The sequence below is a fragment of the Mandrillus leucophaeus genome, unplaced genomic scaffold, assembly GCF_000951045.1.
Source record: "Mandrillus leucophaeus isolate KB7577 unplaced genomic scaffold, Mleu.le_1.0 Scaffold6, whole genome shotgun sequence".
NCBI lineage: Eukaryota > Metazoa > Chordata > Mammalia > Primates > Cercopithecidae > Mandrillus > Mandrillus leucophaeus.
This window is the reverse complement of record NW_012106474.1, coordinates 5832487-5855360: the sequence shown is the minus strand read 5'-3', so window position 1 is coordinate 5855360 and position 22874 is coordinate 5832487. Positions and strand designations below refer to the sequence as shown.

Here is a 22874-nt window from a genome sequence, read left to right as displayed (position 1 = left end):
AAGTAAATCAAATAGAAAAATTCCATAACAAAACTAGTGGTATTTTCGCATACAATTGGGTGGAAAAAACAAAACGAGTACAATTCATGATGTAAATAGAGAATGTTTTCTGAAAATAAAACATCTCATTTATGCTAGCGTTTACTGTAATCTGAAATCTGTCCTGTTTTGTTGGCAATCTAATGTAATGATAGGATATGAGAGCCATTCTATGTCTCCGAAAATAGAAGCAGAAAAAGGAAGAGCGAAAAACCACATTGCTGACCAGGCCAAGTTCTGAGTCCTTACGTTCTCAACCTTTCTGTGCTGCTAAAGTATGGAATAGTCCACCTGTCCACCTGTAGGAATTACTTTGCCCATATTCTAAGTGACAATTTGACACCGTTCAATCTCTCCTTCGATTTCTTCATATTACCTCATGCTCACTCTATTCTTGAAATTTGACAGATATTTACTAATTTTTAACTTGGATATACAATTAATATCTTCCCTAACTTCGCCCATCGTCTTCTCTCCTGTAAATACAGCAGGTGAGAGGAGCTCACCCTGAACCTTGCCTCCTCTCTGTGCTTATTCAGCCCTGTTTCATTCTCAGCCTGCAAGGGCACTCATATCAAACCTTCATTTCTTTCAAGTCTCTGACTTGAATCAGCCTCTCTCTTGTTCCTCCCTTCTGCATTCCTTTAAAAAAAATACTGACCTCAATTCTCTCACATTTATCCACTCCCAAGTTATATCTGGTTGAAAAAGGAACTGGAGCGCATACAATTCTTAGAGCATTAATTTGAATGATATTTATTAGGCTCACAGGGTACAGAGTAGTCAGCCAGGCCCCTCTGCTACCATCTCAAACCTGATGAATGCACCTTCTGTTTCTAATTCCTCCCGCTCGCTCTTGAGCTCTAGAAATTCTGACTCACTTAAACGTTTTTCACAGAAACAACTCCACAGCTTCCAGCAGCTCCTCTTCATCCAAATCGTGTTTGCACATCACCACGTGGCTCTGTCAGAAAATGTGTCTGTCAGTGAAAGTTTATACACAGCCACATTTTCCCATTAATTTTTTTTCTTTCTTCCTTTTTTTTTAAATTTATTTATTTTTTTTCTTTTTGAGAAGAGTTGCTCTATTGGCCAGGCTGGAGTGCAATGACGTGATCTTGCCTCACTACAGCCTCTACCTCCTGGGGTCAAGTGATTCTCCTTTCAGCTTCCCAAGCAACTGGGATTACAGGCACCTGCCACCACACCCCGCTAATTTTTGTGTTTTTAGTAAAGACGAGGTTTCACCTTGTTGGGCAGGCTGGTCTCAAATTCCTGACCTCAAATGATCCACTCGCCTCAGCCTCCCAAAATGTTGGGATGACAGCCATGAGTCATCATGCCCAGCCTAATTTCCATTTTCATTTCAAACATGCACTCCTATGGAAAGAAAAATTACATGAAGGTATAGTAAAAATCATATTAACAATCATAAAATTTACCTCTTAGTACATCTGATATTTTAAAATTTACTATTCTTGTCTATGAATGGAAACCATGTCTATATAGGGTGGATGTTTGTATGACTGGGTGTATCCATGAGGTCAGAATACTAATTGATGGAACAATACTGAGTGGAAGGTGGTCTCTAGTGGAATGCCACAGAGTTTCCAACATAGTCTTAGAAAAGAGTCTTGAAAGATAATGGCCTGCTGGTCACATTCATTCAAGACAGGAAACTGATAGATAGTAAAAGTGTAGGTTGAATTTAAAACAAACAAACAACAACAACAATAGCAACAAAAAACGCAAGCCTCAGCAGTCTGAAATGATGGTCTAAATCCAATACCACTACTTAACAGTGCTTTATAACTAAAGGATTTTGTAATTTAGAGACTTTGAAATTTCCCAGGAATTTCTAGCATAATCCACTGAGCAAAAACCCAGTGGGTCTGCTCTTGGACCACATTAAAAGAAGTTCAAGAAGCAAGGGAGATGTTAATCCCAATGTACTCACCCAGAACAGTGTGGTAGGGTCTGCTGGCTCACTGTGGGAGGGCATTGGCCAACTCATATAGGTCCAGGTGTGAGCAAACAGGGTGAGGGAAAGGTTAAAGAAACTGGTGATGTTCAGCTTAATGCTGTTTTCAAATAATTAAGGATTTTAATGTAGTAAAAGGAATAGATTTTTATCTCCAGTGTCAGTGCAACCTAATGCTGGAATCACCACACTGTCTTCCACAATGGTTGAAATAATTTATATTCCTTCCAACAGTGTAAAACTGTTCCTGTTTCTCCACAGCCTCCCAGCATGTGTTGTTTCTTGACTTTTTAATAATCACCATTCTGATTGGTGTGAGATGGTATCGCATTGTGGTTTGGATTTCCATTTCTCTAATGATCACTGATGTTGAACTTTTTATGTATATATGTTTGTTGGCCTCATAAATGTCTTCTTTTGAGAAGTGTGTGTTCATGTCCTTTGCCCAGTTTTTAATGGTGTTGTTTGTTTTATTCTTGTAAATTTGTTTAAGCTTCTTGTAGATTCTGGATATTAGACCTCTGTCAGATGGATAGATTGCAAACATTTTCTCCCATTCTGTAGGTTGTCTGTTCACTCTGATGATAGTTTCTTTTGTTGTGCAGAAGCTCTTTAGTTTAGTTAGATCCCAGCTGTCAATGTTTGCTTTTGTTGCAGTTGCTTTTGATATTTTCACCATGAAATCTTTGTCCATGCTGGTATTGCCTAGATTTTCTTCTAGGGTTTGTATAGGTTTGGGTTTTACATTTAAGTCTTTAATCCATCTTGAGTTAATTTTTGTATAAGGTATGAGGAAGGGGTCCTGTTTCAATTTTCTGTGTATGGCTAGCCAGTTCTCTCAGCACTATTTATTAAATAGAGAATCCTTTCCCCATTGCTTGTTTTTGTCAGATTTGTCAAAGATCAGATGGTTGTAGATGTGTGGTCTTATTTCTGAGTTCTTTATTCTGTTCCATTGGTCTATGTGTCTGTTTTTGTACCAGTACAATGCTGGTTTGGTTACTGTAGCCTTGTAGTATAGTTTGAATTCAGGTAGTGTGATGCCTCCAGGTTTGTTCTTTTTCCTTAAAATTGTCTTGGCTGTATGGGCTTTTTTGGTTCCATATGAATTGTAGTTTTTTTCTATTTATATGAAGAATGTCAATGGTAATTTAATGGGAATAGCATTGAATCCATAAATTACTTTGGGCAGTATGGCCATTTTCATGATATTGATTCTTCCTGTCCATGAGCATGGAATGTTTTTCCATTTGTTTGTGTGCTCTCTAATTTCCTTGAGCAGTGGTTTGTAGTTCTTTTTGAAGAGGTTATTTGCTTCCCTTGTTAGCTGTATTCCTAGTTATTTTAGTCTCTTTGTAGCAATTGTGAATGGGAGTTCATTCATGATTTGGTTCTCTGCTTGTCTGTTGTTGGTGTATAGGAATGCTTGCAATTTTTGCACATTGGTTCTGTATCCTGAGACTTTGCTGAAGTTGCTGATCAGCTTAAGAAGCTTTTTTTGCTGACATGATGGGGTTTTCTAGGTATAGGATCATGTCATCTGCAAACAGAGACAGTTTGACCTCTTCTCTTCCTATTCAAATATGCTTTATTTCTTTTTCTTGCCTGATTGTGTTGGCCAGAACTTCCAATACTATGTTAAATAGGAGTGGTGAGACAGGGCATCCTTGTCTTGTGCTGGTTTTCAAGGGGGACATTCCCATTTCAAACACGAGAAATAAGAAAGAAGAAAAGAGTAACAAGTCGTAAGCATGTTCAAACTCCGTTAGGGCAAACAATACTACATCTCACAGCTTGAGAATAATCTTTGTTTGATTCTATGTCCTGCTTTCTGGACACAGTGATGGTGAGGAGGTTTGGGATTGGGCCCCAGCACGTCAGATAGCCTTATTCTAACAGCTTTGTTGGGCTCAGTCCACCCTGCAGCTCTCACAGGTTGGAGTCTTGTGTCTTTCACTCTCCTATGCTGATGTTTCACAATGGGAGCTCTACAGGTCTAGAGTCTCAGGGGTGGCTCTGACCCCACAGCTCCACTAGGCTTTGTCCTAGTGAGGACTCTCTGTGGCAGTTTAGGCCCCACAGTTTCTCTGGTCATTGCTCTCGTGGGGGCTGTCTGTAGTTGTTCTATCCCTGCAACATCTCTGTCTGGTCCCCAAGGCTGTTTGCAACCTTCTTTGAATTCTAGCTGGTGGAAGCCATGCTGCCACAGCTCATGCATTCTATGAATCTGCAGAACTAGCACCATGTGGCCACAGCCAAGGTTTGCTGGTGCACCCTCTGCAGCTGTGGCCCAAGCCACATCTGGGCCTGCTTTACCAACAGCTTGAGTGGCTAAAGAGCACTGTTTCTGAATGCCAAAAGTAGAGACTTAACGTGACCTTCGGTTGGGAACTTCAAGTTCCTGAAGGCACTCTAGGTCTCTCTTTTGCCATTTTTCTTGTCCCAGATTTTGGCACTCTGGACCTGGGATAAGAGGGGCAGTACTGGTGGTCTCTGAAGTACCTTTGGGGTCATTGTTCCGTTGTCCTGATGAATAGCCTTGGCTTCATTCTGTTCATACTAATCTCCTTATCAAATGGCCACTTGGCCACAGCCTTGATTTCCTCACCTGAAAATGCTCTTTCATTCTCTATTAGGATCAAGCTGAGAATCCTTCAGATCCCTAACTTCTGTTTCCCTTTTAATTATAAATTCCATCTTTAAATCATTTTTTCTTCTCATATTTTCCTACATGCAGTTAAAGGAAGCCATGCAGTATTCTGAATATTTTACTGCTTAGATATTTCTTCTGCCAGACTTCCTAATTCATTGCCCTCTACTTCTGCTTTTCATGAAGTCCTAGGACATGACCACAATTCAACCAAATTCTTTGCCACTTTATAACAAGGATAGCCTTTTCTCTAGTTTTCAATACCTTGTTCTTTATTTCCATCTGAGACTTCATCAGAATTGCCTTACCATACATATTTCTACCAACATTCTGATCACAACTACTTAGAGATTATCTAAGTAATCTCTAAGAAGTTTCAGACTTTCCCTACAGCTCTCATTTTTTAGGCCCTCACCAGAATCATTCTTAATGCTCATTTTCAGCAATATAGGCTTTTTCTAATCTGATGCTCCAAATTCTTCCAGCCTCTGCCCATTATCCAGTTCCAAAGCTGCTTCCACATGTTCAAGTGTTTGTTATAGAAACAATCCCACTCTCTATACCAATTTCTGTCTTAGTCCACTCTGTGCTGCTGTAACAGAATACCTGAGACTGGGTAATTTATAATGAACAGAAATGTATTGGCTCACAGATTTGGAGACTGGAAGTCCAATATCAAGATGCTAGCAAGGACCTTCTTGCTGTTTCATCATCTGGGGGAATGCAAGATGGCAAGGGAGATCAAAAGGGGGCTGAACTTCTCATTCTTTTATAAAAACAACAATTACACCAATGAGTGGGGGGCCTTCATGGCCTAGTTATGTCTTAAAGGTTTCATATCTTAATACTGTTACAAATAGTCATGTCTTAAAGGTTCCACATCTTAATACTGTTACAAAGGCAACTAAATTTTAACAAGTTTTGAAAGGAACAAACATTTACACCACAGCAACTTCTATCATTGCCTCCTTGGTCAGTTGAAGGAAATTCTATCTATGCTAGATACCGAGGGTTTTGGATATTACAAACATCTTTCTGATCTGTCAACTTTGACTGTAACACCACCAGAATGTAATAAATTCATCAATTTTTTTTTGCCTAAAAATTGTGTTTTTAAGATTTGATTTAAGAAATTTGTCCCCAGCTCTATGTCACAAAGATAATCCCTGATATAGTTTGGATATTTGTCCCCACCCAAATCTCATGCTGAATTATAACCTCCAATGCTGGAAGTGGGGCCTGGCAGGAGGTGGTCAGGTCATGGGGGCAGGCCCTTGTGGCTTGGTGCTGTCTTCCTGATGGTGAGTGCTAATGAGATTTTGTCACGTAAAAGCATGTGGCACCTCCCCGCACTCTCTCTCTCACTTGCTCCTGCTTTTGCCATCTGATGTGCCTGATCCCTCTTTACCTTCTGCCATGATTGTAAGCTTCCTAAGGCCTCCCAAGAAGCTCAGCAGATGCCAGCACCAAGCTTCCTGTACAGCCTATAGAACTGTGAGCCAATTAAACCTCTTTTCTTTATAAATTTCCCAATCTTAAGTTTCTTGATAGCAATGCAAGAACAGCCTGACATAATCCCCTACATTATCTTGTGTGAACTTTAGAGTTTAATCTTGCACATTTGTGTATTTAATCCAGTTGAAGTCCACCTTTGAGTATGGTGTTAAGTAGGAATTCTCTCATATTTTTCACCATATATTGAGCCAATTTTCCAAACACCAAATACTGAATAATCTACTTTTTGTTGACTTGGGTTGCCAGGTTGATTATATGCTAAATGCCTATATAAATACAGGAATCTGTCTCTTAACATATTGTCCCACTGGATTATTTATCTGTTCTTGGTAAAATACAAATTCTTTAAAATCTTAACACTGTAATATGTCTTCATAGATTGGTAGGGCAGGTCTCATCTATTTGTGCTTCTATTTCAAATTGTACTTACTTTTATGTGTACCTGTAAACTTTCATATAAATATTATGGTAATGTATTTTCCTTCCTCAAAACAATTCAACTGGAATTTTTATTGAAATTGTCTTGAATTCATACTTTGATATGGGGAAAACCAGCATCTTTATAATACAAATATGTCCCATCTAAGAGCGTGGATTGTCTCTCCATTGAACTTTCTGTGTCACTCATTAATGTTTTTTTTCAGCTCTTTCCTCCTCCAATTCAGCAGACAGCCTCATCTCCTCTCGCACTGCCAGCCACATCCCTGAGACACCGTGGTGAAGGTGAAGGTCAGAGTCAACGGATTTGGTCGTATTGGGTGCCTGGTCAGCAGGGCTACTTTTAACTGGTAAAGTGGATATTGTCACCATCAGTGACCCCTTCATTGATCTCAACTACATGGTCTACATGTTCCAATATGATTCCACCCATGGCACATTCCATGGCACCATCAAGGCTGAGAACGGGAAGCTTGTCATCAATGGAAATCCCATCACCATCTTCCAGGAGCGAGATCCCTCCAAGATCAAATGGGGTGATGCTGGTGCTGGGTACATTGTGGAGTCCACCGGCATCTTTACCACCATGGAGAAGGCTGGGGCTCACTTACAGGGAGGAGCTAAAAGGGTCTTCATCTCTGCCCCCTCTGCTGATGCCCCCATGTTGGTAATGAGCATGAACCATGAGAAGTATGACAACAGCCTCAAGATCATCAGCAATACTTCCTGCTCTGCCAACTGCTTAGCACCCCTGGCCAACATCATCCATGACAACTTTGATATTGTGGAAGGACTCATGACCACAGTCCACACCATCACTGCCACCCAGAAGACTGTGGATGGTTCCTCTGGGAAACTGGCATGACGGTGGTGGGACTCTCCAGAATATCATCCCTTCTTCTACTGGCACTGCCAAGGCTGTAGGCAAGGTCATCCCTGAGCTGAATGGAAAACTCACCGGCATGGCCTTCTGTGTCCCCACTGCCAACACGTCAGTCGTGGACCTGAACTACCATCTGGAAAAACCTACCAAATATGATGGCATTAAGAAGGTGGTGAAGCAGGCGTCAGAGGGCCCTCTCTAAGGCATCCTGGGCTACAACACCGAGCACCAGGTTGTCTTCTTCGACTTCAACAGCGACACCCACTCTTCCACCTTTGATGTTGTGGCCGCCATTGCCCTCAACAACCACTTTGTCAAGCTGATTTCCTGGTATGACAGTGAATTTGGCTATAGCAACAGGGTGGTGGACCTCATGGCCCACAAGGCCTCCAAGGAGTAAGACCCCTGAACCACCAGCCCCAGTGACAGCACAAGAGGAAGAGCAAGGCCCTCACTGATGGGGAGTCCCTGACACACTCAGTCCCCAGTCACAGTGAGAATCTCCCCTCCTCACAGTTTCCATACAGACCCCCTGAAGAGGAAGGGGCCTAGGAAGTCCCACCTTGTCTTGTACCATCAATAAAGTCCCCTGTGCTCAGCCAAAAAAATAAATAAATAAAATTTTTTTCTATAAAGTTTCTATGGATTAGTGATTAATTCCTAAAATTCTCTAGTTTTGACTGGTATTTGTAATGATATTTTATTATATTTCCTAGTTTGCATTGTCAGTGTAGAAGATACCAAGATTTCTTAAGTTGTTCTTATCTAAAGGAATTGTTCAATTATCTTACTAGTTCTAATAGTTGGATTTTTTTGGACAGATGATTGTATTATCTGCAAATAATAACAGTTTTGTCTCCTTTCAAGTCTTACCTCTCCTACTTATTCATTTTTCCTTGTAGTTGGTGGCGAGCTTACATACAAGTGTTAATTAACAGGAGTGATGATGGGCATCTTTACATCATTTACAATTTCAGAGAAAATGTTAAAAATGCCCCTAATCTGTGTAACATTTAACATAACTTTTAGAGTAGACAACTTTAACAAGTTGGAGAAGTTCCTTTCTATTTCCAGTTAACCAGTTTTATTATACATATCTGTTGAATTGATCAAGAAGTTTTTCTGCATCAATTCAAATAATTCTGCGTTTTATACTTTACTCTTAGCTGATGTAATAAATTCTGTTGATATATTTATGATGGTGTGTCATCTTGCATTCATGAGTAAGTCTTATTTAATTATTGTGACTTTTTATCATACACTTGGGTTTTCTTAACTCTATCTTATTTAAGATATTTACATCTGTGTTCAAAATGAACTATGCCTATAATTGTTGGGGTGGATCGACCTTATCTATTTATAGAATGAAAAGTGGGAACACGCACGGTGGCTCATGCCTATAATCCTAGTATTTTGGGAGGCAGAGGCGGACAAATTGCTTGAGTCCAGGAGTTTGAGACCAGCCTAGGCAACATAGTGAGACCCTGTCTCTACAAAAAAATACAAAAATTAGCCAGGCATAGTGTGCCTGTTGTTTCAGCTACTCAGGAGGATGAGAGATAGAAGGATCACTTGAGCTTGGAAGGTCGAGGTTGCAGTGACCTCTGATCACATCACTGCACTCCAGCCTAGGTGACAGAGTGAAACCCTGTCTCAAAGAAAAGGCGCAGGTTTTGGTCTTTTTTAAATAACTTATCTAAAGCAGGAATTAATTATTTCTTAAAAGTTTAGTAGAACTTATTAATAAAACTATCTGAGCCTTAGAGACTTAGTGAGGAGAAAGATATCTTTAGTGTTATATTTATATGTATGTACTGGGTGCCAATTAAAAATATGGTTAAAACAATTTCAAAGGCCCTGGTTAATGGAGTCAATGAAGCACTTAGTTTTGGCATAACTTGGTTTCAGGGTTCTATTTCTCTTCTACTAGTCACTTCCCACCCTCTTCTTCATATTTCCTGAATGAGTCACACTGCCTGGCACACAGTAGATGTTTTTTAGTTGAACTGATTAAATTTGGGTACCCATTATCATTGACCCGCTTCCTGGCCCGGAAGCCTGAGGGAGACCTACCTGCTTCCTCTCACTCTAAATAGGTGTCAATTATTCTACGCAATACAAATTGTCCTTTAGCACCTTAAACTTCAAGTATTAGAAATAAACTATTGTAACAATGTTAGTGAGTCCACCATGGCCACAGCCCATGGGAGATTTTTTAGCCAATTCTGTCTATTCCACCTTGGCCAAGGGATGGAAGTTTGCTTTTGGGCCCCCATGTCTTCACAAGCTGCCCAAGTGCCAGCCTCTGCCCAAGGGTCTTACCTACAAGTATCCCATCTATGGAGGGCAAGGAGTCCCCAGGTGATGTGGGGTTGGGCCACCCACACTAGGCCACTGAACCACTCACTGGTCATTGGGAACAGAAATCCTGTAAATCAAGAACACAGCTCCCTCTTTCTCTCTGTGGCTCATTTCTCAACCCTGTATCTGTTGTTTTTGGTGTTTTTTTTTTTTCCTCCTGTATCAGGATGACTTAGTCTTTGAGGCAAAAAACCTGTTCAGGAACCAAGTTTCTGAGTCTTGACAACTCACATTTGGGTTAAAGAGTCTTTGGGACTTTGCTTTCAGTTTGATGTTAGCTAGAAGTGCTTATTAGGTACCAACAAACGAGAAAAAGGGAATAAGAAAATAGACAACAGAGAGGCTAATACTCAAGAGATGTAGGCCCGCTACACATCCACACTCACATAAACTCAGAGGTTATCCTCCTGCTAAGTCAATGGACAACCAAATGCTCTGTCTATGGGATAGCCCTGCTCTGTCTATGGGATAGCCCTGCCCTGTCTATGAGATAGCCCTGCTCTGTCTATGGGATAGCCCTGCTCTGTCTATGGGATAGCCCTGCTCTGTCTATGAGATAGCCCTGCTCTGTCTATGGGATAGCCCTGCTCTGTCTATGGGATAGCCCTGCTCTGTCTATGGGATAGCCCTGCCCTGTCTATGAGATAGCCCTGCTCTGTCTATGAGATAGCCCTGCTCTGTGGAATAGCCATTTTGCTGTACACTGTTGCTCTGACAAACTTTCTTTTACTGCCAGCTTGCTCTTAAATTCTTTTCTGAGTGAGGCCAAGCACTCTCCCAGGCGAAGCCCCAGTTTTGGTGTTCACCTGCTGTGCATCAGTACGGTTGGGCTTGCCACTTGTACCCATGGACACGTTTCTGGACTCCACTGGACCACAGAATGCAATGTCTATCTGCTTTGGAGCCTGACAACTAATAAATACATGGGAGGCAGAATTGAGTCTTGGCTTTTTGAAAGTTATAACAGTGCACTTGGTGTCAGGTTATAGAGGTAACTCATCTCTAGCTACTGCTGATTAACAATGTTACTAACAGAACCTGAAAGCTGTTTGCTAACCCATGCTTCCTACCACCCTCCCACAACCGAGCGGACCAAGGATTGGTGCCTGAACCAAAGGCAGACATCTACGCAGGGGACTAGGGACAAATTACCCCAAGTGACCCCCACTGAAATCTTCCCTGGGAATATAAATGGGAGATGTACAAAGGTGGTGGGCAGGAGCAGACATAATGCAGGGAGAGGGCAAGTGGTGGAGCTCGTGAGGCAGAGCACAGAGAAAGTGTTAGTGTGGAGCGAGCGGGAGGCACGGGAGCAGAAATACGTTAAGGCACAATTGTGGCAAAGTCAGTGGAGGAAGCAACCTGGGTCTCTAGAGCCGCTGGGATGTAAGTCTGCCACCAGACAACCAGAGCTCCCGCTGGATCCCAAGGGGCATCTCAGGACTTGTGGGGTGAGCAGCCAGCAGAGCAGAATGTCTGGGGTCCAGACAGTGTGGTCCTGGTGGCTGCCCCACTGTCTGACTTCTGGTCCATAGGTCAAAAACATTAAGAAATACTGGTGAAGACATTTTTAAGACCTGCAAACACTGACCTGCATTGTGAAAACAAGAATGATACCAACTGGTTTGTTAGCTAATGATATAATTTTAGCAGACCTCCCTCACTTATTAAATAAGAAAGCATTCTTTCCCAGAAGCTGTTTCTGTTTTTAAGCAGAACGTAACATGGCCTAATTAGAGCTCTTATCAGGATCTTCGTATGGATGCTGCACGAAATAAGAGTCAAATGGGAGAAAGCTTTAAATATCAAACTTTTGAAGACAGGAGAGATTGGAGAACATGATGATGAATTCATTCAATTGTTGCACAAACATGTATTGGCTGCCCCTATGCAAAGGGAATTCTGGGTGATAAAAGCAGTGCACCATGGTCTCTTAAACAGCTAAAAATGCAGTACAGCTGACAGCCTTCTACAAAATTTCCATGATGAAAGGCAGTGTGGGATATTATAGAGACATGAACAAAATATTTAAATGTGGATAGTCATGTGAATATTCTTATACAAATCTGCCTTCATTCAGAAAAAAAAAAGTCCTTTCCTAAGCTCCTTATAATTCACCTTTCTGTCTTGTTTTAATGAGAATTGCTGCTATTGAAACTTTTGATTGACCAAGATTTCAGAGGGGCTGTTGGCTTTTCCTTTGTCTTTACCACCCATTAGATATTTGTTGTGATCAATGAGCAGACTAAAGAAGGTTTAGACTAAGTTTTATTATTAACATGAGAGACAACATTGATATGGATAGTGTTCAGCATGAATACTTAGCTTACTGGTATGTATTAGGTAACTGATATACACATGAGGAGTACCTAATAGGATATGGCACTGTGTCGCCACTGAAATCTCATCTTGAATTGTAATCTGAATTGTGATCTCCACATGTTGGGGGAGGGACCCTGTGGGAGGTGATTAGATAGATCATGGGGGTGGTTCCCCCATGCTGTTCTCATGATAGTGAGTGAGTTCTCATGAGATCTGATGATTTCACAAGGGACTTTCCCCACCTTTGCCTGGCATTTCTCTCTCCTGCCACCATGTGAAGAAGGACATGTTTGCTTCCCTTTCCACTGTGATTGTAAGTTTCCTGAGATCTCCCCAGTCATGCAGAGCTGTGAGTCAACTAAACCTTTTTCCTTTATAAATTCCCCAGTCATGGGCAGTTCTTTATAGCAGTGTGAGAACAGACTAATACAGTGCCTGCCCTGGGAAGAAGCCAGCACAGAGGAAAATCAGACACAAATAACAGAACCAAAGATGAATTTTTTTATTTGAACAATTGCTTCTTATGTCCAGTCATGCTACAAAAGCCAATAAACATAGATTGATCTGTACTAATTTTTATTTGTGCAGTCCTTGTACTGTAATAGTCTTAGGGCTATTTCTGTTATAAAGCAAACTATTGGAAAGTTTTCCATCATATCTACTACTCTCTGAAATAATATATATGGCACAATAATTCTCTTTACATTTTTGAAGTTATTTGCATAAAACTACCTAGTATTGGTGCATTTAAAAAAATTCTTCTATGATTGATTATAAGTACAAAGAACAGGCAAGGTGTTTTCTGAAGTGGAGCACTTTTGAGGGTAAAAATGAATGCTAACCAGGTGGATGCAAAGAAAACAGATATAAAATAATATACTCCTAGACAAACCAGGGGATATTGTGGGTTTTGTCAAGAAAAGGGTTAGCTGCTGCTCTGCAACCTGTTCTCTCTCTCAGAGACCCACGGAAAACAAAGAAAAATTGAAGAAACCACCCAGTCAAATCTCCCTGTAAAGATATGAATCAGATTTCTTCATGATATTTACTGGTGGAAAGATAATGGAGCATCCTCAACTATAGAATGCTTTTAGCAGGCTGTCCCTGATCTACCTAAGTTACATATGGTAAGTAAGCACAGGATTTATAGATTCGTATTGCAATGGGGCCCCTGGAAAATGTTAATGTCAAAGGTATAATTATCATAGTATAAAATGGAGATGTATTCATGATTGAAATCCTTTCTTTGTGAAAGCAATGCTCAGCACATGACTACAACTTTACACGATAAATCTTGGCAATTAACAACTTGTGATCACACTGGTGGTCTTAGTATTCTTGCTTCAACACAGCCTTGTGATTATCTGTGCCTTTTGAATCACTAGCAAAGCTTCATAAGGGTACAATTTATGATTTTTTTTAAGCCTGATTTGATAATTTGACATAATTTTCTAATTTTCATATTAGGGAGTTGCGCAGAATATATGCTTATAATTTTTCCAATCTCTTCTCTATCTTTGCTTACATAGCCATCCCTAATCCTAACATAACGTATTTGAGTCTTTCTTATTTCCTTGATTGTCTTTGCCTTTAGAATTCTGCCTGCCACAATTGCATACATAATGCCATAAATGTAATGCCATTTTACCCATAAATACTTCAGTGTGCATTTTCTAAAAGCAAGTATATTATCTTATGTAACCACAGTCCAATTATTAAAATCAAGAACTAACCTTGATAGAGTACTGGTATCTAATCGACAGACCTTCTCCAAATGTTGCCAGGTGTTCCACTAACTCTCTCTATAGGGAAACTAACAACAGGCAGGCTTCCAGTCCAGGCTGCAGCCCAGGATCTCACGCTGTGCTTGGCTGTCTTGTCTCTTCAGCCTCCTTTAATTGGAAACATCTCCTTGGTCTTTCTTTGTCTTTCACAACCTTGATGTTTTAAAGACCTGTACACTTTTTCAAAAGACACTTCTTAAACAACGTGCTAGACTTGAAGGAGAATTTACATAGGATCAGTTTCGTTAGAATCATTCACTCCTATTGAAAGACAGAGAAGACCCTATAAATGACAGGCACAAATAAAAATGATCAAAGCAAAATATTGAAATTATACAATAAAAAAATGCAAGGTTTTTATTTTTGTTTGCTTTGTTTACTGTTAAACATTCAGATCAAAGTAACTTCCTGAAATATCAACATAAAAATCTGAGTAAGCATGTCACTATGAAGAAAAAAGTGTATTTTCTAACAACCAATTTTTCTTCTCAGCTCCTTTTTATTTGATGTTGATCAAAACATACAGTTGACAACTTAGAAGGTAAAAGAAAATGTTATACCTGAACACATGCACACCCCGTTACTTTATGTTGAATAGAGGAATGGGATAGGTGTTGGGGGATAATCAAAGACTAGGAAAAAAACAGTCAGAAGATGGTGCAACAAACTCGTGCTGTCCTAGCAGTGGATATACTACTCTCCATGCACACCCAGCTCTGAAAAAAATAGCAAGTTGTTCATTTACTTGTGTTGTGGTGCTTTGGGTTTTAACTAGACAACTTTGACTAGCATGGAGTGTAGTAATCTTATCTGCATTGTTTCCACATGTGCTGTTTCCTGGATTTGCTGGTTTGATCCTCCTGGAATTTAATCTAACGTAATTGATTATTCTTCAGGCTCATTGATTTCTCTTGTGGCACATTCTCTTTATAGTCAATCCCACCATAAAACCATCTTGCCCACCACTTTCAAGTAACCAGGATCATAATTTTCCATCCTACCTCCCTCCTTTGGCTTAGTTCCCACCCCACTCATCACAGGAATCTCCCCAGGAGCTCCTTCACCGTGAGACCCCCTCGACTTGCAGTAGTGCACACAGGGTCCACACCGGGGACGCAGAAAACAGGGTGGTAGCTCTTGTGTGCTTTCCAATGTGTGTGTGTATTTACTGCACTTTTCTTTCTAGTGTATCAGATCCTAAAAGCATCTGTTTCTCGAATACTGAAATATTTCCATGGATGTAGTCACTTTGGGGATACAAATCTCCACTGTATATGTGCATATCGACATCATCATCCTTATTAGTCACATTACCCTCGATCAGATAGTTTATCGCTGTCTCCCAGAGTTTGGGAAGAGTGCCAAATGCACCACCACACTCCAGTTTGTTTACTCTGTTTCCTCTTGTTCTTCTTCGTGAGTGAGCCCTCTCAAAGCACGTTCAACTTCTTTTCCATTCAGGAAACTCTTCTTACGATTACCTCAAATTCGTTTGATTTTGTTTTCTTAGTTAAGTCGGTTCTTCACTCTCTATGCCCGTGTTTATTAACTAATCTCTCATCTTTCTTTCCACTTCCCCCGGATTCCCGCAAGCTTTCCAAGGGCGTACTCCACAGCCCCTACTAGCTGCCCTACACTGTCTGTCTCCTCACTGCTTCTAGCACACATTGCAAGAATGTGATTGTGCTTTCAGCTGTTGTAACCCTTTCTTGGGAGTTCATTGCAGATTGTAAAATCTGACATTTTCTTTTTACCTCTTTGTATTTCTTTTTAACTAAGTTTGTTCTTTCCAAAAACTTTCTTGATCTTGACTCAAATGAGATTTATCTTCTCCTATATGCAATACAAAACTTTTAAAGCATTTCTGTTGAATCTTGGAGTACATCATTTTTAGATATGTCTACACTTTACCCTTCAGCCACACACACACACACACACACACACACACACCCCTGAATCCTGTTGCCAGCGAAATCACCTTCCCTGTGCATACCCAGCAGGCAGGTGGCTGTGCAGAGTCAATGCCTGGCTTCTTCCCACATCACCTGGTGCAGCCCTGCTGCTCCCACTCACGCAGTCCTGAGATGCTGCACCGGGGCACCTTGAGAACACACGCCCTGCATTCTCTCTTCACCACCAACTGGAGGAGTCATCAGGAGCAGAAGTGGTGACAGAACCCAGCATCTTCATTCCTTTTCAAGTGGCCTCTTTCTTGAAGTAAGGCTTCTTAATCGGCTTCCATCTACTTGGCAATTATTAAAGATTTCTCACCGACACTAAGTATAGGTCATCTGCCAGCTGTCACCTGGGCCGGTGCCCTCACACTTATCACAGAGAGGGGCTGGGCTTGAGAAAGTCCCTTGCATGCCTTCCTGGGACCCCCATGGAGGGATGTGAGGCCATATTCATCCAATCTTCACCTTTTTCCTGCTCTGTTTTCCATCCTCCATTCAGGCTATGATGCTTTTGGCTAACCAGGAACAGGTAGAGGAGCATTCTTCCAGGTGCTTAGCTGACACCCCAGGAGACCATCAGGCTTCCGAGGCAGGAAATGGCCTCCCCTGAGGCAGAAGCAGTGGCTGTGGCGATTTCCACTTACGAGTCCCACAGCGTCTGAGGTGCCAGGAGGCCCTGCTGTTCTCCAGCAGAAACACTGTGGGTGTCGTGGGTGAGTTATCACAGAAAGCATCGTGAGACGTATGGATGTAGTTTTTAAACTTCATTTTATTTCCGAAGAAAGGAAAACAAAGCCATCAATTACGGGGTCCATAAACAAGTCCCCAGAAAGGAATCTGACCAAGAGTTTCCCAAATTGTTACTTTAAATTTTCTTCTTCCTCCATATCTTTTTCTAGAAATTGAGAAATATCTGCTCTTAGACTGGTGACATTTTTAAACCCCCGAACAAGTGCAGCTTCCTTTCATTCAGGAGCTAACTCGTTTATCAAACTGACACGTAACATGAGCAAGAGCCTCTATCTGGGGCTGAGAGGTATAATTCCCCTTGGGTCCTGAAACTGCTCTGGACATGGGCTAAGTAATCCAGAATTTATGGGCTTGAGTGCTGGGGGTCACTGTGGTAAAGATGCCTGAGGACTGCTAGAGGGCTTCAGTCTCTTCTTACACCTTTTTTTGTTGAGCAAGAACCATTGGTATCAGTGCCAAAGCTGAACAAATGTCCAATCAACTTCTTGAATTAAAAATGAACTCAGAGAGCATGGCTGCCTCTGGAAGGAAGGGGTCTGGGAGGCCACTCTGTTCAGTCTTGAATGACAGGGGTCAAGCTCAGGCTAACCTCACGTCCCCAAATGCTTGCCTGGTTCTCTTTCTACCAAGTCATAAAAATAAAACTCTTCTGTAATTTTTCCACATTTTTCACTATAAAATAGTGGCCATCTACATGACTGCTTTCTGTAGTTTTCTAGAAGTGCTTCACATCTACAAAATTTTTAGGATTGTGACACAAACTAAAAATTTCAACAATGCCATTATGTTAAAAATAAGCCATTTCTTTGTTTTTTTCCTCTTAACCTAGAAAGTGATCTCAGATACGCATTCTTAAGAAATTTCTAAATGCATTTATAAGGTACTATGAAGTACTGTCAAACTGAGGATATTTATTAAAATCATAAATACGTAAGTTTGTGAAAGCTAAAAATTTCAATCACCAAGCACTTTTTCTCACAAATTTTTCTAAGCAAAACATCTGAGGCTGAAGTAACCAGAATCACATGTATTTCCAAATTTTGTAAACATCTCCAATTTCCTGGATTTCTTCTCCTCTAATATTTGAGGACCAACTCTGTATGAGAACACAAGAAAATGCTGAATATGGCAGGCACGCAAATGGTCTCAGCTTACAGAAGTTAACCTGAGTATTATATATTTCGGTACCATATGGAAATAACTAGCATAACAAATATTACACATTCTACGATTTCAGCATTTGCACATGTAAAGGGATCAGAACTAACACTTGAAGCTCTTGGGAAACTCTTGGCTATTGAGTAATTTATTGCACTGAAAGCATCCACACAGCCAAGAACAATTTACTGAACCAGAAATCCAGAGGCTGTTTATAAAAATTTATTATAAATTCTGACGACAATCGATACATTTTAAAGGCTTTTTTGGTCATTTGGCTCACAGTTTCGGTGGTGTGCAAAGCAAAAACCATACCACCACGGTTGGATTTCTGGTTAGGTAGAAGACCCGACCTTTTCTGTGTCAGCGTAGATATCGATGTAGTGTGGAATTTCCCTGGGATAGTCTGGGTGGAGCTGCTACAAGATGTGGCAGAGTGACAGACAAGAAGCCAACAGCTGCCATTAGTAGTGGAAAAAGAAAACTCTCACCTCTTAGTTATGCGAGAAATAGATCATGTGTAAACTACATTCAGCAAAAACTATGATCACTCAATCAGTCATCCTACTGCGATGGGATGCTTGGGGTGTTGCTTTTCTGACCAGAAACCTCTGTGACTGGTGGCACCTTTGCCTGAGTTTTGCTGAGGCCCACTGGGCTCATCCCACCCACTTGGCCTGGCAGGCTGTGCTCAGCTCACACTACCAGCCTGGGTCCCACACTTCCCAAGGGCAAGCCAGGCATGGAGCAGTGAGGGGTATGTGAGCAAGCAAGCATGGGGTCTGGCCACTGTGCACAGTCAGGCACTCTGGCTATTGCAGCAGAGTGGGCAGCTCCAGGTGCTGGCATGGGTGCCAGTTCTCTGCAAGGCTGCAGCTGGACTAGGTGCACCACAAGCAACTTCCACAGGTGCCACTAAGGAATGCGGTGGTGCCCAGAAGCCTGGAGACTCCAGGAACAACAGGGCAGAGGGAGTCACAGCCATGGTTTAGGGAGCTTCCATGTCTGGGCTCCCTGAAGGGCCACAGCTCTTCTCTCCTTTTCTTCACCCTCAACATGGTGAGCAAGGAGTGTGTTTCAGCCCTGTTTGTGTTATAGCTCTTTCAGCTCTGCCATTCAGCGGGTCCCAAGTTCTTGTCCTGCATCCAGGAAGAATTAGGTGTGCAGACAAGTGGAAGGTGAGCAAGGTGAAGAAGGGCTTTATTGAGAGACATGATAGCTCAGAGGAAACCCTGGAGAGGGTAGCTCCTCTCTGCAGCTGGTCATTCTGATGTCTGCTCAGTTGTGGCTGAGCCTGGAGCTTTTATGCGCCTCGCAGGGGTGGAAGTGCTTGCTGATTGGTCCATGGGCAGTGCAGAAAAAGCAGCACAAGTTCCCACTCCAGTCTGCAGGACCAGCAGTCCAGTCCATAGCCTTCAGTCTCTCCCTGGCCTGAAGGTGGAGCTTCACCAGGGACCCACCCCCTTCTACCCAAGAACTTGTCTGCCTCTTGCTGCCTTTCATGGCACCCAGGCTGTAGGTGCCAAGGGGTGCCTGCAGGTCAGTGCCAAGCTGCCCTCCACACCCCCTCAGCTTCCCTCCTATGCTCACTGGCACCCAGAATGCCAAGGTAGCTGAGGAGGCATGGGGCTGGCTCTGTGGAGCCAGAGGCCCAAGTCTGCAGCCAGGATTTGGGTGGCTGCAGCTGCACCCAGGAAGCTCCTGTCCCACCAACTTGGAAAGCGTGGGGGCTCCCACTTGTCTCCGGCTCCTGCCGGCTCTACAGAGTGTGCAACCCCGGCCATGCCTCTCTGCCACAGCCAGTGTGATGGTAGCAGCTGCTCGAGACCAGCTGCCACTGCTCGAGGCAGGCCACCACTGCCATCACTACAATATTTATTATGCAATAATTATGAGTCAAGCATTTAGGCTGAGAGGTGAGGAATGAAAACAGGGAGCACAGGAGAAGGAGTACCTGTCTATCTTTCTTAAAGTTACAAAAACTTCACAAAGGTTATCCACCATCTTTGGACTGTTACCTGAAAAGCAATTAAACATTTCTAGGTAACCAACCAGGAGGAGAACGTCTGTGGCACAAAAGTGATTTTTAAAGCATGCCCTAGGACTGTTGAAGACATTAAGTGGCTAATAGGCAATGAACATGTATAATAAAGCATTTACCATGTCTAAGAAATTACACAAGAAGTTATAAGAACAAAATGACAAAGACAAGATACATATATCATTGGAAATGACTAATAGGAATTTAAGGACATGAGACAACAGGAGAGAAAGCATAAGATAAAAGTGAGAGTTCAGCCAGTGCTCAACATATATATCATAAAAATATATATCATACAAATATATACACAAATATATATCATAAAAACATATAAAAATATATATAATAAAAACATATGTCATAAAAATATATATCATACAAATATATAACATACAAATACATATCATAAAAACATATCATAAAATATTTATCATACAAATATATATCATAAAAATATATATCATAAAAGCATATATCATAAAAATATATATCACACAAATATATATCATACAAATATATGACATACAAATATATATCATAAAAACATCATAAAAATATATATCATACAAATATATATCATAAAAACATATCATAAAAGCATATATCATAAAATACATATCACACAAAAATATATCATACAAATATATCATAACAATATATATCATACAAATATGTCATAAAAATATATATCATAAAAGCATATATCATAAAATATATATCACACAAATATATATCATACAAATAAATATCATATGTTTCTGAACACTTGGGAACTGGGCACTGACTGCACTTGCAACCAGCCAAAGATAAGAGGAAAAACAATCTATTGCCCAATTGGCAATGCAAAAAAAATAAAAAATAAAAAATAAAAAAAACTAGTTTTCCAGAGAAGCACAGATTAATTTAACTAAGCCCTGACATATATTTCTCCAGAACATAGAGATGATTCCCTGTGGCATAGTAAACAAGGTACATAACAACATCAGTACTGTAAGAAAACCTTGTATGGAAAATGGTGCCCTTTACTGTCAATTTAAGGCACAATAACCAAAACACATTTTAGTGAATTAAATTCTATTTGGGGTCAAATTAATGCAACCCAAGGCATTTCTCTTTCCCAGGAAAGAGTTCAGAGGCAGTATCCAAAGACAGATTCAAAGTTTTCCTCAGGAAGTAATTCTGGATTGATTACAACACAGAGAATGGCCAAGGTGATTTTAGCTTCGTAAACCAGACAATCCCACAAAGCCCAGTTTGGATTGCAAGACCAGCTAGAATGGAGATTTGGTTCAAGGTTGCTCGCACTGGGCCTTCCTACCAGACCAACAAATGAGCAGTGCAGAGAAAGTGTGACCGGCCAAGAATACAACTGTGTGGATGAGTGCATTCCTAAGCCCTCTTTAGTTGCTCACTAAGAAGCAACTGAAGTCTGACACCATGTAAAGAGGAGTGGCTAGGCTGCTGGAGAGACCACGTGGAGAAAGAAAATATTTGGCCAGCCGTCAGCAATGACAGCCATTCCAACAGAAGCACCAAATATGTAAGTGAAGTCATCTCGCAGCCACATGAGTAACACCAAGTGAAGTGAACAGAACTGCCCAGCTGAGCACCATCCATACCACAGAACAGTAAGGGACCAATGGTTATTCCTTTCAGCACTGAGTTATGGGCTAGTTTGCCAAATAGCATTACGTTACTAACATAGCTCCACACTTGGGAAAAATTTAAAACACATGCATTCAAACACCTTCTAAGGCCCCCCTCCAAAGTCCAAAAAAAGCAATAAAACATCTCACATGGAGCATCATTTCTTCCTGATTGACTAAATAAATCAAAGGATTATATAGGCTATTACCTCTCAATTGGTTAAATGCTAAAGAACATCATGGCTATTTATGGCTAACAGGATCAAAAAGTGCTTCCAACAACTGTACAAAACATCCCCAACAAAAGATACACATCCACCAAAAATGAGAGTCTTGATTTTTTAAAAATTAAGAGCAAAAAAAATTTTGCTCTTAATTCCTTCTCCTGGGTTTTGGGTAGAGCCCCTAAATAAATCAAAAAGCTAGAAGTGTGGGTGGAAGAGAGTATGGGAAGAGAAGTTCCATCTAGGTGTAAAAAGCATCATAAACAAGGCCTGGAGGTGCCTGGAAGTGTCCATGCTCCAGGACAATGTGGCCTTGTGGAGGACAGCGTGACAGTGCTGGAGGCATGGTTGGAACTTTGACAGAGAGCAACACCTCTGTAGCTGTTTCTAGGGCCACCGTAACAAAGAACCACAACCTGAATGACTTGAACAAGAGAAATGTATTATCTCACTGCTCTAGAGGCCGGAAGTTCAAAATCAAGGTGTCCACAGGGTCATGCTCTCTCTGAAGGCTCCAGGGGAGGATCCTTCCTGCCTCTTCCAGCTTCTGGTGTTGCTGGAAATCCTTGGTGATTCTTGGTGTGTGGCTGCACCTCTCCAATCTCTGCCCCCACTGCCAAATGTGCTCTCCCGGTATGTCTCTGTGTCTTCGCCTGGGTTGACCCTCTGTGTGTCTGTGTCTCATCTCCCTCTTCTTACAAGGACACCAGTCACTGGATCAGGACCCACCCTAATCCAGTATGACCTCACCATATCTTGACTGATTACACCTCAAAAACCCTATTTCAAATAAGGTCTCATTCTAAGGGTCGCGGTGAACATGAATTTTCGAGGGATATTTTTGAAACCAGTACAACCTTCAATTGCAAGTGAAGGTGCTTGGACTTTTTGAGCGTACAACCACCCCATTGGAGCCCGAGAGTTCAGTGAATTGCTGCAATGGAGAGGATCATGTCAGGACCTTATGTGAATCAAGGGATGACCCTGACCTTCCTTTCATGATCAGAGACATTTAAGGTTTGCTGTTTGACTCTCTTGTGTGTAATTTTCTCCCTAACTACAATGTTTCTGAAGGGCTGTGACCTACATTTTTTTGGTCAATGTATTATACAAGAAGTATTTTTTGA

General features: G+C 41.3%; 1 pseudogene across 1 annotated transcript; it reads left to right on the top strand.

The window, feature by feature from the left end:
• The first annotated feature begins 6860 nt into the window (after window positions 1-6860).
• On the top strand, window positions 6861-8138 carry LOC105553530 (annotated as a pseudogene). Its single transcript, XR_001008165.1, has one exon. The product of XR_001008165.1 is annotated as a glyceraldehyde-3-phosphate dehydrogenase pseudogene (transcript).
• Window positions 8139-22874: the final 14736 nt, after the last annotated feature.